This window comes from Dreissena polymorpha, chromosome 2 (genome assembly GCF_020536995.1).
Source record: "Dreissena polymorpha isolate Duluth1 chromosome 2, UMN_Dpol_1.0, whole genome shotgun sequence".
NCBI classification, from domain to species: Eukaryota; Metazoa; Mollusca; class Bivalvia; order Myida; family Dreissenidae; genus Dreissena; species Dreissena polymorpha.
This window is the reverse complement of record NC_068356.1, coordinates 88084780-88096879: the sequence shown is the minus strand read 5'-3', so window position 1 is coordinate 88096879 and position 12100 is coordinate 88084780. Positions and strand designations below refer to the sequence as shown.

General features: G+C 34.1%; 1 protein-coding gene across 9 annotated transcripts in view; it reads left to right on the top strand.

The window, feature by feature from the left end:
* The window catches only part of LOC127867962 (dual oxidase maturation factor 1-like), a 36995-nt gene that overhangs the window by 1779 nt on the left and 23116 nt on the right, over positions 1-12100 (top strand). The window lies entirely within an intron of this gene.

The following is a 12100-nucleotide window of genomic DNA, read 5'->3' as shown; positions in this document are numbered from 1 at the left end:
ACTTTATGTGAAGACCGAAAAGCACTCAATTTCTCACTATATATATGAATGATTATCTAAAACAAACTTCTAATAAAAAAATGCATCAACATGCTTTTTGAGTATGAGTTTCGATAAAATAGAGGCCATTTTACAGAAAATTGATTTAAACGAAAATATAATTAATTAAAAAAAATAACCGATCAAGACCAATTTAGCGTTAAATTTCCCGGGTACGTTTTAGTATATTTACCGTACCCGGGGTACATGTAAGTATACTTAAGAGTACCCGGGGTACATGTAAGTAGCACCCGAGCCGACAATGACCAATCGAGCATAACTAATAGCTTTTTATTGTTGTACTGTGTATATAAGTGCCGTTTATAATGGATTGAAAAGATGTACATATTTATTTAGTCAATAATGACTTCGTTAAATATTGATTTAAGTTTAAAGATAAAGCACAAGCACTCAATTTCTCTCTATATTTAATAAAGTCAATGATGACTTCGTTAAATATTGATTTAAGTTTAAAAATAAAGCACTATATATATGAGGCGCGTTCTGAGAAAAATGAGCTTAATGCATATGCGTAAAGTGTCGTCCCAGATTAGCCTGTGCAGTCCGCACTGCTAATCAGGGACGACACTTTTCGCCCAAACTTGATTTTCGGTGAGGAGTGAGATCCTTGAAACTAAAAATACCATAAGAGCGGAAAGTGTCGTCCCTGATAAGCCTGTGCGGACTGCGTAGACTAATCTGGGATGACATTTTACGAACATGCATTAAGCCCCTTTTTCTTCCCAGAACACGACTTATATATACATGAGGTAGTTTGCCAACATAATGAATATGTTGCCCAGCTCTTGCCACGTGGAGGCCACCTCTTATATGAGCCAAATTTTGAAAAAAGGACCGAAATAATCCCAAATATTTAAGCAAGAAATAAAAAAAACCGGAAATAGTCCCATTTGTATAAACAAGAAATTAAATATTTGCAGCTGTTTGTAATGAAATAAAACTGCACAGCATAAGATAAGCTTGTCTGTCAATGATTATGTTACCCTCAATTTCAAATCAGATTATAGAAAGTAATGATATGTAAAAAAATATCCAGGACATACACCGGCATATGGGACGCAATGTGTATATAAATATATGGTACATAATAACTAATAAGTGGTACATAATATAAAAACATAGAATAAAAAATTGATAAACTATATATACAACTATGTTACATATACATATGCAAAGAAGGTAGTAAAGTTGGAATAAAAGATAGATTAAACAAAATAAAAACAAGATACAACTATGTTACATAGACATATGCATAGAAGGTAGTAAAATTAAAGGTTGATTTATAAATCATGTTTCATCGCGACAATATGTTCATTGATTCATTTTTTTTTTCTTTATTTCCGTTATCAGTGTAAAAACGATGGTATTAAGGTGTTACTAAACAGTAAAATACCCAACAGCGGTCGGGATTAATGCACTTGGCCGCTAGATGAATAATTTTATGCAACTATTCTGGGCAAATTTATAATTTCACAAAAATTTTAGTTAGTGTTGTTATTCACTTTCAATAAATACATCAGTTCTTTTTATCAACCTAATTCCTGTTGTGTGCTACTGTTTCTTATCAGAATTATATATATATTACAATACACCATCAGCGGCCGAGCGCAGAATACTGCGCTTAATTGGCCGCTTTAAAAAACACGGTGCCTATACCACGTGACTTTTTAAGATCTGTGTGGGGAGTAAAATATCAACAAAAGCGCGACGAAGGTAAGATTTTTAAGGATAACTTTTTTAATATGTCACCATTTCTAATGGGATAAAGTGGAGAGCCCGCTCATTCATGATAGCTTTATATAGGTATCATGATTTTATAAAACAAATAAGTATTTTTTCAGTAAAGTGCAACCGCGCGTTTGAACGATTAGAAAAGGGTAGGATCAGTGTGGGGACATTATTTATTTTTTACACAAAAACATCACCTCTGGTGAAATTAAGAAATACATTTTATGGGCGGAGCTTACACTATATCATTTTCCGTCCATTTTCAGGTTTCTGTTATTTATTTACGAAACAAAATTCAAGAAAACTATTCTTACAGTAATATGATCTGTGTGGTATACGTTTTTCAACGGATCTGTGTGGTATACTGTTTTTAAGTTTTTCAGTTCTATTTAGTTGTTTAAAAAAATGCTTGTCAACAATGTATTTGAAACTGGATTTTTAAATGCGCTAGCATGTAAAACACATATATTGCTGCAAATTTGTTAAGCTTTATAACATCCAACTGGCCACAACTCATAAACAGAGGGTTTAATATACAAAAAATTTCGTCAGGGTCTGTAGATTTCAGAACAAGATGTCGTTTTTCTGGAAAGTGCTGGAGGGCTTAGAAATCCAAGATGGCGTCCAAGATGGCCGCCGTTTTATGATTCAATTACTAATAAAGATGAATTGAATATGTTTATTGAAAATCTATATGTACTACCTTTAATATCTGATAGAAGTAATCCATTGATATAGGGCGGCTTCTACCAAACAGATCACCAAGGTCACCAAAGGTCAAGGTCATTTCATGGTCAAAATGGAAAAATAAACGAAAATTTGAGTATTGACATATCATTTTCTTTTTTAATTCAAATGCTTTACATTTGCTGTGATAACTAACCTCTTTATTATATAGCCACATTTACAAGCTTCATTTTAAACAAAAGTAAATGCCTAAAATTGTGTTGATAACCATGGTAACCAAGACTACATACGCTATGTGGCCATTTTCCTGGTTTGTGGAAAGTCATTTGGCATTATAACCATCAAGTTTAATAAGTTTGCTTCTAATCGTTAATAAATACTTTAAGACTTATCAAGGCAAATGTAAAGAACAGCTATGCAGTGTTCCATGTATCATATTTATTCAACAATCAAATCTAACCAGGTATACGTGCTTGATACAGACTCATAAACGTTATTTACAAATGTTGTAAATTATGAGGTTTTACATTGTATTTACTAATAGAAATGATGCAAATTACAAAATATGTTTTCAAGTTACAAACACTGAAAAACAACTCCTGTAAACCAGGAAGTGACTGACTGTCAAACGTCCTACTTGTTGCTTTCGGAAGTCGTGGAATCCTCGTTGACTCGGCTGGCGCACTGCTGACAAACATGCTTGTCATCGCATGAGTCGTCCTTTTACCATCAACTGTTCGCTCATTCAGATTCCAGTTATCAGCAACTGCCACTACAAGCTTCCCCCTTTGGTCTCTAGGTAGTATATTGTCTGGTACAATGCCACCAGAGTCTGTTATTTTGTGTGATGCAATGTTCTGTTGGGCTGCTAATGTCAAGAATAACCGTAGATCTGGATATGAGATGGAATAAACAAGAGAGTACATATCTTCAATCAGATGGCGGCTGCCAAACTCGTTGTTGAGTTGTATCTCTAAGCCCAGGTGTTTAGGGGATGGGTTTTACGTGACAACTGTAGTTAGGTCACAAGCAACAGCTAGACATCTTGTAATGGTCTTCTCAGAAGCTTCCTTGTAGCATTTTTGTCATGTAACCAACACACTGCCTTGTAGAGAAGAGGCTCCACAAACTGCTTCTGATCTGACAATTTTATTTTTTTCTGGAGCGTAAAAGAAATCATCAAATTTAGGTTTATTCTCTATAATTCGTCTTCTCAAAATACCCATCGCCTTATAAACTACAGCTTCATCTGTGTCGTCCTCTGACTCTGGTCGTATGAACACTCATTGTCATCTTGAATGACCTGTTCCATCTCCTTTGACTTTCTGACAGCATCATTAATAGTCAAACTAGACGAACAAACTAGGTCAGGCTTTTCATGCTGATGAATAAAGGATACCTCTGGCCATAATTTTTCAAACAACTTTTTCAAATTGGAACTTTTATAAGAGTTTGCATCATTTGAACATCCTTCTGATTCAGCAATTTCAACAAAACGTTTTTTTTAATGTAGGAAAGAAGAACATCTTTTTATCAACAACAATAGAATGCTCAAATTCATTTTTAATTATCTCGTCAATTATTGTGTATGAAATTGTTTGGTTTTCAGAAGTGGCCTTATTGGGTGTCAGCCCGGAAAATGCATAAGTATTACACTGGTAGTATTTAGTCAAACAACCTTTTTTCTATGATATCGAGCCTCAATGGCTACAAGATAACCATTTGGAACACTTGCCAATCTGTCAATAATGGCTACATCATTTATTGCAGTAGCAATATCTTACACTTTGCGATATATAGAGTTAGAGTCTGAATATAAGAGGTTTCAACTAGGCCAAACAAAACAAAATGTGTGTTTCGGGTAACCCGACCCTACCTACGATTTTGGTCCCGACCCTACTTTTTTTCGTCTTGTAAAAAAAGATCTCTGAAAAAAATAGTGCCCGGAAATAACCGCGCATTTGCCACTACCGCTATCGTTATCAATCATCCGATTTTACGCCCGGCAATTATCGATTGCACACTATAATCCAGCGTAGAATTTCATAAATGTCCAAGGATACGCATAGTATTGACGATTTTGACAGACACGCTCCATTATCCGCAAAGAGTCGCGTTCGCACATTTTAATCCCTTTTGTTGAAACATCGCTGTCTACACAATAGGTCAGTAGAACCGCTAAGCGTGTTTTTTAATGGACCGGAACTTATTTCATACTCGACCTCAAAATCATTAGAACTAATGTTCTGAGCAAGTTTAATGATCATTGGACAAAATGATATGTGTTTTTAAGTGTTTACATGGTTTCCCAGACGCAAAAGAAGAAAATCCAGACCGGAATCATTTACAAACTCAGCCGAGATATCATTAAAAAATGTTCTGATTGAAATTAATGATGATTGTCTTTTAGCGCGTCCACAATATATCACTATAGCCTCGAACATCTGCCTCACCTCCTTGTTTCACTATAGCCACATAAGAAAACTGCCCTACCCAACAGCGGCCATGTTTTTAAAAGGACAAGGGCCATTTTCAAACTATGCTGATATATCATTTGAAAAAAAGGTTCTATGCAAGTCTCATAATGATTGTGCAAAACATCTTCTAGAGTGTCACAAGGTTTGACTATACCCATGTTAAAACAGCTGCTACCCCCTCCCGCAGACAGCCATGTTTTTAACGAATAAAAATCGTTTGCAAACACTCTTCTGATATATCATAAAAACACATGTTCTGGGTACGCTTCATGAAGATTGTGTAACACATGTTTCTTCTAGAGTTTTCACAAGCCCTTTTTTTTAATCTGACCTAGTGACGTTGTCCGAAATATCATTGCGACAAATGTGCTGAAAAATTTCGTGAAAATTGAGCAATCCATGTGTGCTCTGAAGTGTTAATATGGTACATGATAACGAACAGACGACGCACACAATATTGTCACAAAAGGTCTTCGTGAGCAATGTGTACTCAGATAAGATAAAATCATTGTGCACACATCAGCAGTGAAAACAAACAGCTTGGCGAAGAAATCAGAACATGCTATCAGTAGAAATCACTTGATGGGGATAATTGTCTTTACATTTGTGCATAGTTATGATTTCCCACACTTAATGATAATATCCTTGTTTTTGGAGAGCTTTTCAAACAAACTTCTCACAGGAGGCCAAATTGTTTTACCGCCGAGGATTAGTTTTATGACTTTTATCACATTTTTTTTGTCTTACTCAGGAATTAATTTCAAGCAAGGATGTATTTTACACAACTTAAAATATAAGTCGGGTGAAATTACAGCAACATTTGCCGAACAGCGCCAACGAGCAGAAGCACACTTTTGGATCTACCTTTAATCCAATTCCAAACACACTTGGAAAAAAATGATTTAAATGAACACGTTACTGAAAAAAAAAACGCATTGTAATCGGTAGAATAACGAACAATTTGCTATAATTAATTGCATAGAGATAGAATTATACAAGCGAGTGCGCTAGAAGCCTTAAGAGTTAATCGATTAAGTACACACGCAAAAATAAGTAAACATATATATCGCACCAAGCGCTTTTGAACAGACACATTTTTTTTCGTCAAACAAAATTCGTTTCAATGAAATAAAAGACACTTTGTTTTATAAGAACTCATTATAGTTTAGCAAGACTCTTTTTTCAAACGTTCTGTACTGTGACACTGGTATCATCGAAGTTGCAAACTGTGACCTATTTCGGCTTGAATCAGCAAGCTACGACTTATTTTAGCATGGGTTATCAAGCAGTAGAGGGCTATTAGTAAGCTATCTTCACCCTCGAATATAAACGAGTTCACTCGCATTAAGATTTACTATTCGAATACAGTATTACTATGGGGAAAGAAACACACACGACAGAATTGCAGAGTATTATGTTCATGTATATATGGCTTTTTCAGATTGAAGTCGAAGATCTGGGCAAAATTTTGCAACAATTTAATTTGTCAACCAAGTTTTACAAGCAATGCAGTTAACCGCCCTATAATAATTTTTAAACTGAGCACTGTTAGATTACAAGATAAACGCGTTGGTTTCTGTCCACTCGAACACATGTAGCTGGTAATTTGCTCCGATTAGTGCAGATTAACTGAGGACTCTCCATATCACGTATGATAAATAGGCTCTCATCTTTGTTTACTTGTCAGGATTACGGTATCCACCGACGGTTTTGATCTTAAAGTGAGTAAGAATTATCTGTAAGCATCGACTGTTTTGGAACAATATCTTGTTGAGAACATGGATGTGTAGAATCTTGCAGAAATGAACCACTTTGTAGCATCCATTGACATCAATGTCAAGCATGTTTTTACTTGGAGATTAATCTCCCAATATTAGTATTGTGCCTTATTCATGATTAAATTACATGTGCTGACATATATGTATGGAGTGTCTCATTTAAAACAAATATGCAAAGTTTTAGCAAGCATAATATAATAAGTACACATGTTATCAGATAATTTGCAAGTAGAATTTTACAAGGTTTATTTAAAAACACGTTCAGGTTAAAGTGGCAAAATGCATTATTTCATTTATGTTAAATTAAAGTCAATATATCTGCCCATTAAACTCTTAACAATTGTTCCATGATTTGGAATTGGGTTAAAACTAATTAAGTTTAAACTTCATGAACGTTATACGTGATGCATTTTACGTACATAAACTACAGCCATGACTTAACATACCCTCTCACCACTTTGAAACAGCAAACAAAATTTTGTCTTGAACATCATACACTTCATGTTATTGCCATATTTCAAGTTTAAAATCTATCGCTTGAGAAATATGGAAAAAAATCACTTCACAAACGGAGAAAATTGTATACCTTTGCCATAATAGGTTTACTATCAAGGCTAAATATCTCAAGAACGTGTGGATCACTGCTCATGAAAAAGTGTCTTGCACATCTTCACTTTAAAGGGGATTACATATTCCAAGTTTTGATTAAATAGCTTGACAAATGAAGTTGCTCAACAAACTTTAAACATTTGATTCGGACAAACGAACAAACCCATCATCCGACCAACCAATCGACCGACCGCCCAACAGCGTGACTCCTACATAACTCCCTGTCAAACTTCGGTGTATAATCATGTCAATCTGTTTTTTTTTGTTTTTTTTAATAATTAGCAATTAAAAGCCCACATATAGATCTATGAAATTGACACAAGATATGGTCAACGTACCGCTTATAAGACTTTTTAATAGTGTTATTTGTGTTTGTTGTTATACATCAACCACTATTTTTTTCATAATTTTGTTTTTCTAAATGCTTTTCAGTAGATAAAAGTGGCCTAGTATACGTATACAACTAAAGCATGAAACCCGGTTGACGACGACCCCTATTGCTACATACGAGCTTGACACAAGATTGTCACTGCACAGTTTATATATATATGAGAAAGAAATTGTTCAAACAGTGTAAAACATGAGTATCTTATATATGAGAAAGAAATTGTTCAAACAGTGTAAAACATGAGTATCTTATACCCTAGCGCTTTCGACTATACGTCTGTATATCTGTATACACCCCTGAAGAAGATGTATAGTCGAAAGCGCTAGGGTATAAGATACTCATGTTTTACACTGTTTGAACAATTTCTTTCTCATATATATACTTATTTCTTATTGTTCTTTTATCCTCATGGGATCCAGTGTTTTTGAAAGGATATTCGTTGGTGTTTTATTATATTTCTCAACCATATATATATATATATATATATATATATATATATATATATATATATATATATATATATATAATGTAGTGATACTAATGTGAGCATGTAATATACAAAATGTTTATTATTGCTTCAAACAGTAAAATTGTGAATGTGAATCGAATTACGTGTCAATGTTTTTCTAACAGTTTGAATAACAGTTATGAAGGGGGTTTATTCCGCCTGTCGGAAAACTGGAAGGGGGTTTGTTCCGCTATGGAAGGGTGTTTCTTCCGTTTATGCAAAATGTGAAAGGGGGTTTCTTCCGCTATGCTGTTTTTAGGGAAGGGTGTTTCTTCCGAAGGGGGTTTATTCCGGGATTCGTTTTGACAACACCCAACACTTAATCCAGTTTCGTCTGGATTTTCTGTTGCACCAGTATACAGTACAATAACTGTTTCAATGGTGACTTATGTAAACGTCCGTAACGATAAATATACATTGTGTTTGATTTGCAATTAATTTTGAGGAAATGTCAAATTCCAAATCATTCGCTATATCATTCTGCTAAAATTTACCACGGAACATTAAACGCAAATTGAATGCACGCACGCGTTCCATGCGTTTGACGTGACGTTGTTCATGTAGGGAATAATTTGCGCGCGCTTTTCTCGAGAGAAAAGATTAAAACACACTGTACATTTACAGTTTGTTTGAAAAATGTGATAACGTCGAGTAAAAATTAAATAGGGTAGAGTGTTTCAGATTACAAATTTAATTATGCGCATTTGAGAATTCAACAAGAAACGGAATATGGTCCAATTTCTAGGACGCGCATACTTCGGTACGATGTTTTTTTGCGGATATTCCCATTGCAAAAGCATGTGAGCCATCGCAAAACCAGAAAAAAAATATACTTACCCTACCTAATTTTTTTTTCAGCCGTTTCCCGAAACACATTTTTTTTTGTTTGGCCCTAGTGACCAACTTCTGCTAAAACCTCTTGATGTATTGTCTCAATGACGGCTGCACTTTTCGCCACAAATGAAGCACTGTGATTTCCAGTCAAAGTTCTCAAAAGTGGACCTCGTCTTAAAAAGGTGTTCTTGTGTTTTCCTTGTCATCCATTGTTGAGTCATCATAGGACCACCTGGGCCTGAAAAACAGAAATACATATGAAATCCTTTGCAGAAAAATTTGAAGAGAGAGAATTTGAAATGACATTAATGTTCTACTCTCAATGATCATGTTTGAGAGAAATCAAACTATGATATTTATAAATATCATTATCATTGTCATACCAGACCAGGATCACCACATGGTTGTCATATATGCCTTCAGTACACTCTTCTGCTTCATTTTTTTGAAGCAAACAAAAATCATCTTTGATTAATTATAACTTGCCTGTGTTCCCATTGTAAGTACATTTATATCTAACTATTAAGTATACACAAACCTCTTTTATAAATGACTGTAATAATGGATCAACAGAATTACAATTAACAATATATACTTTCATACTTTGCAGTCATATTAGATGTTTAAGCTCTCTCCAGATGTAGCCATGTTTTCTTCCCCGAAGACTGTGGCATTCCCTTGGCTGATGAAGTTCTTTTGTCGAACCTATTAATATATTCCAAACAATAGTTTAGAATAGGCAGAAATTAACATATATTAGGCATACACAATAATTCATCAACAGAACAAAAATATTAAAAACTCAAATAAGTTAAATTACAAGATAATAAAATGAGTGAAAACAATGTCTGCTTACTAGTACCTATCCGAGTACTACTCAAGTTTTGGAAAAACAAATAGTAGCACCTCTTATTTAATACAGTGTAGGTTTCTTGTTAGGGTTTCAGATTTTCACGCACACTACTTTTGCATGTATTCAATCGGATTTTAGTAAATATATGTGATGAATAACATCAATGACATTGCAGACGAATTTCCTTGTGATGATGTTTGAGAAAATGTTTTATCAATTAAAATCTATAAACATAGCATGTAGTTATGAAACGAACAATGAATAAACATGTTAAATACTTATCGTATTAGATGTACATCGAAATGAAAACTGTGAAAATGACAAAACAAGTTTGACATTGGTGTCTGCTAACTTTTATGTATATGGTAAATTTATATCAAAGGGGAGTAACTCAACAAATGTTTAGTATCTAAAATCAAATAATTCTTTATATTATTATAGTTGTCATAGCTTTCAGAGTTTAAAGTTGACTCAGTTCATAAAAATGGTATATAATATAGTTGTCATAGCTTTGAGAGTTTAAAGTTGACTCAGTTCATAAAAATGGTATATAATTTCATTTAATGGGATAACATATTACTGGTATAAAATCATAATTTAAGTTTTAAGCTATGAACACAATGTATCAAATGAAAGTACAGTTACAAATCACTTCATCAATTAAAATATTATTTTATGATATCCGGATCGTATACTTGACCATAAAGTTTTCTTTTTCATTTGTTTTAAAAGATATTTATACACTTATTAATTTTACCTGACTTTAAGTACATTTTAATCAAATACTTGATAGTTATACATAGAGATATTAGACTTTGCCCCCAAAATTGGAGCATTTTTTGCTGATTTTCAGTTAAATATGCACAAAAAAGCATTCCATTACATGGTAATAGGTAAATAAAGCATTTAAGATACACATCCCTTTCATTAATGTTGATTTAGAAGGAGGATAGAAATTTTCCCCACATAAAATAAAAGTTGTAATGTATACAGTGAGTAGGACACTTTTGGCGGCCATCTTGGACGCAATCTTGGATTTTGAAGCCCTCCAGCACTTTTCGAACAAATGAAATCTCATACCATAATCTACAGACCCAGACGAACATTTCTGTATATAAAACTCTTTGTTTATGATCAGTGGCCAGTTACTCCCCTAAATAAGCGACTTATGTGTGCCTGTTTGCAGCACTAATAATGGCTATACACTACGCTTGCACCGCTTGTTGAACTAATACATAATTATGATTTACAGGCATGCTGTACAATCCCCATTATAATATTAAAATCTTACGCTGGAGCATCTTAAATCGATGACAAGTCCATGCTTACCTTAAATAAGTGTACACTTTATGTTATTGTATCAAATTCCATTTTTATTTTGGCGCCAAACACTACTGTCAGGTGAAGTAATGTATCGTATATTATTTTTGATATTATATTTGCTTTAAGGTATGGCTCAATGCTCCGAATGCGGAAAAATGTCGAAGACTAGAGCTGGATTATTGCGCCACATTAGGGGACACGCTCACTCTGGAAACTATATATGCTGTGAGAAAGCATTTCAGGTAAGATTAAATACCTTAAAAATAGTTACATTTTTATACATTTATGCTAACCAGATGAACGGATTTTCTTGAAACAACACAAATATACAATATATCCCATCTCTCAGGTTATCATATATTTTGAAATAACTCAATAATCGTCAAATCGTTTGTAATTTAAAACTAACGAACGCTTGTCCTCAGATACTAACATTTTTTAAATAGCGTGTCTACGCATTGAAATGTCACGTGAATAAAATATGTTGTTTTTTCTCAGGATGCCTACAATCTTAGAAGGCTTCAACGAACAAAGGACCCCAATGTCACGTGTGTGTACAGTGCGGCAGGAGCTTTGCGGACAAGTACCTACTCGTGGCTAGAGAGAAAAGTGCAAAAATAAAGGAATTGGTGATATGTTACCAGTGTGGGTTGGCAGTTAGGAGTGAGAATGACCTCAGAGAGCACGTCAATACCCACATGCATGACAAGTGTTACAGTAGTGAGGAGTGTTTCAAAACGTACAGACGCAAAACAAACCTTTCTCGATACGTGAGGACTTCACATAAATCCGTGAATACTGATTAAAAATCATAATGGTATTTGGATGTACGTTATTCATTAATATATCGCATCT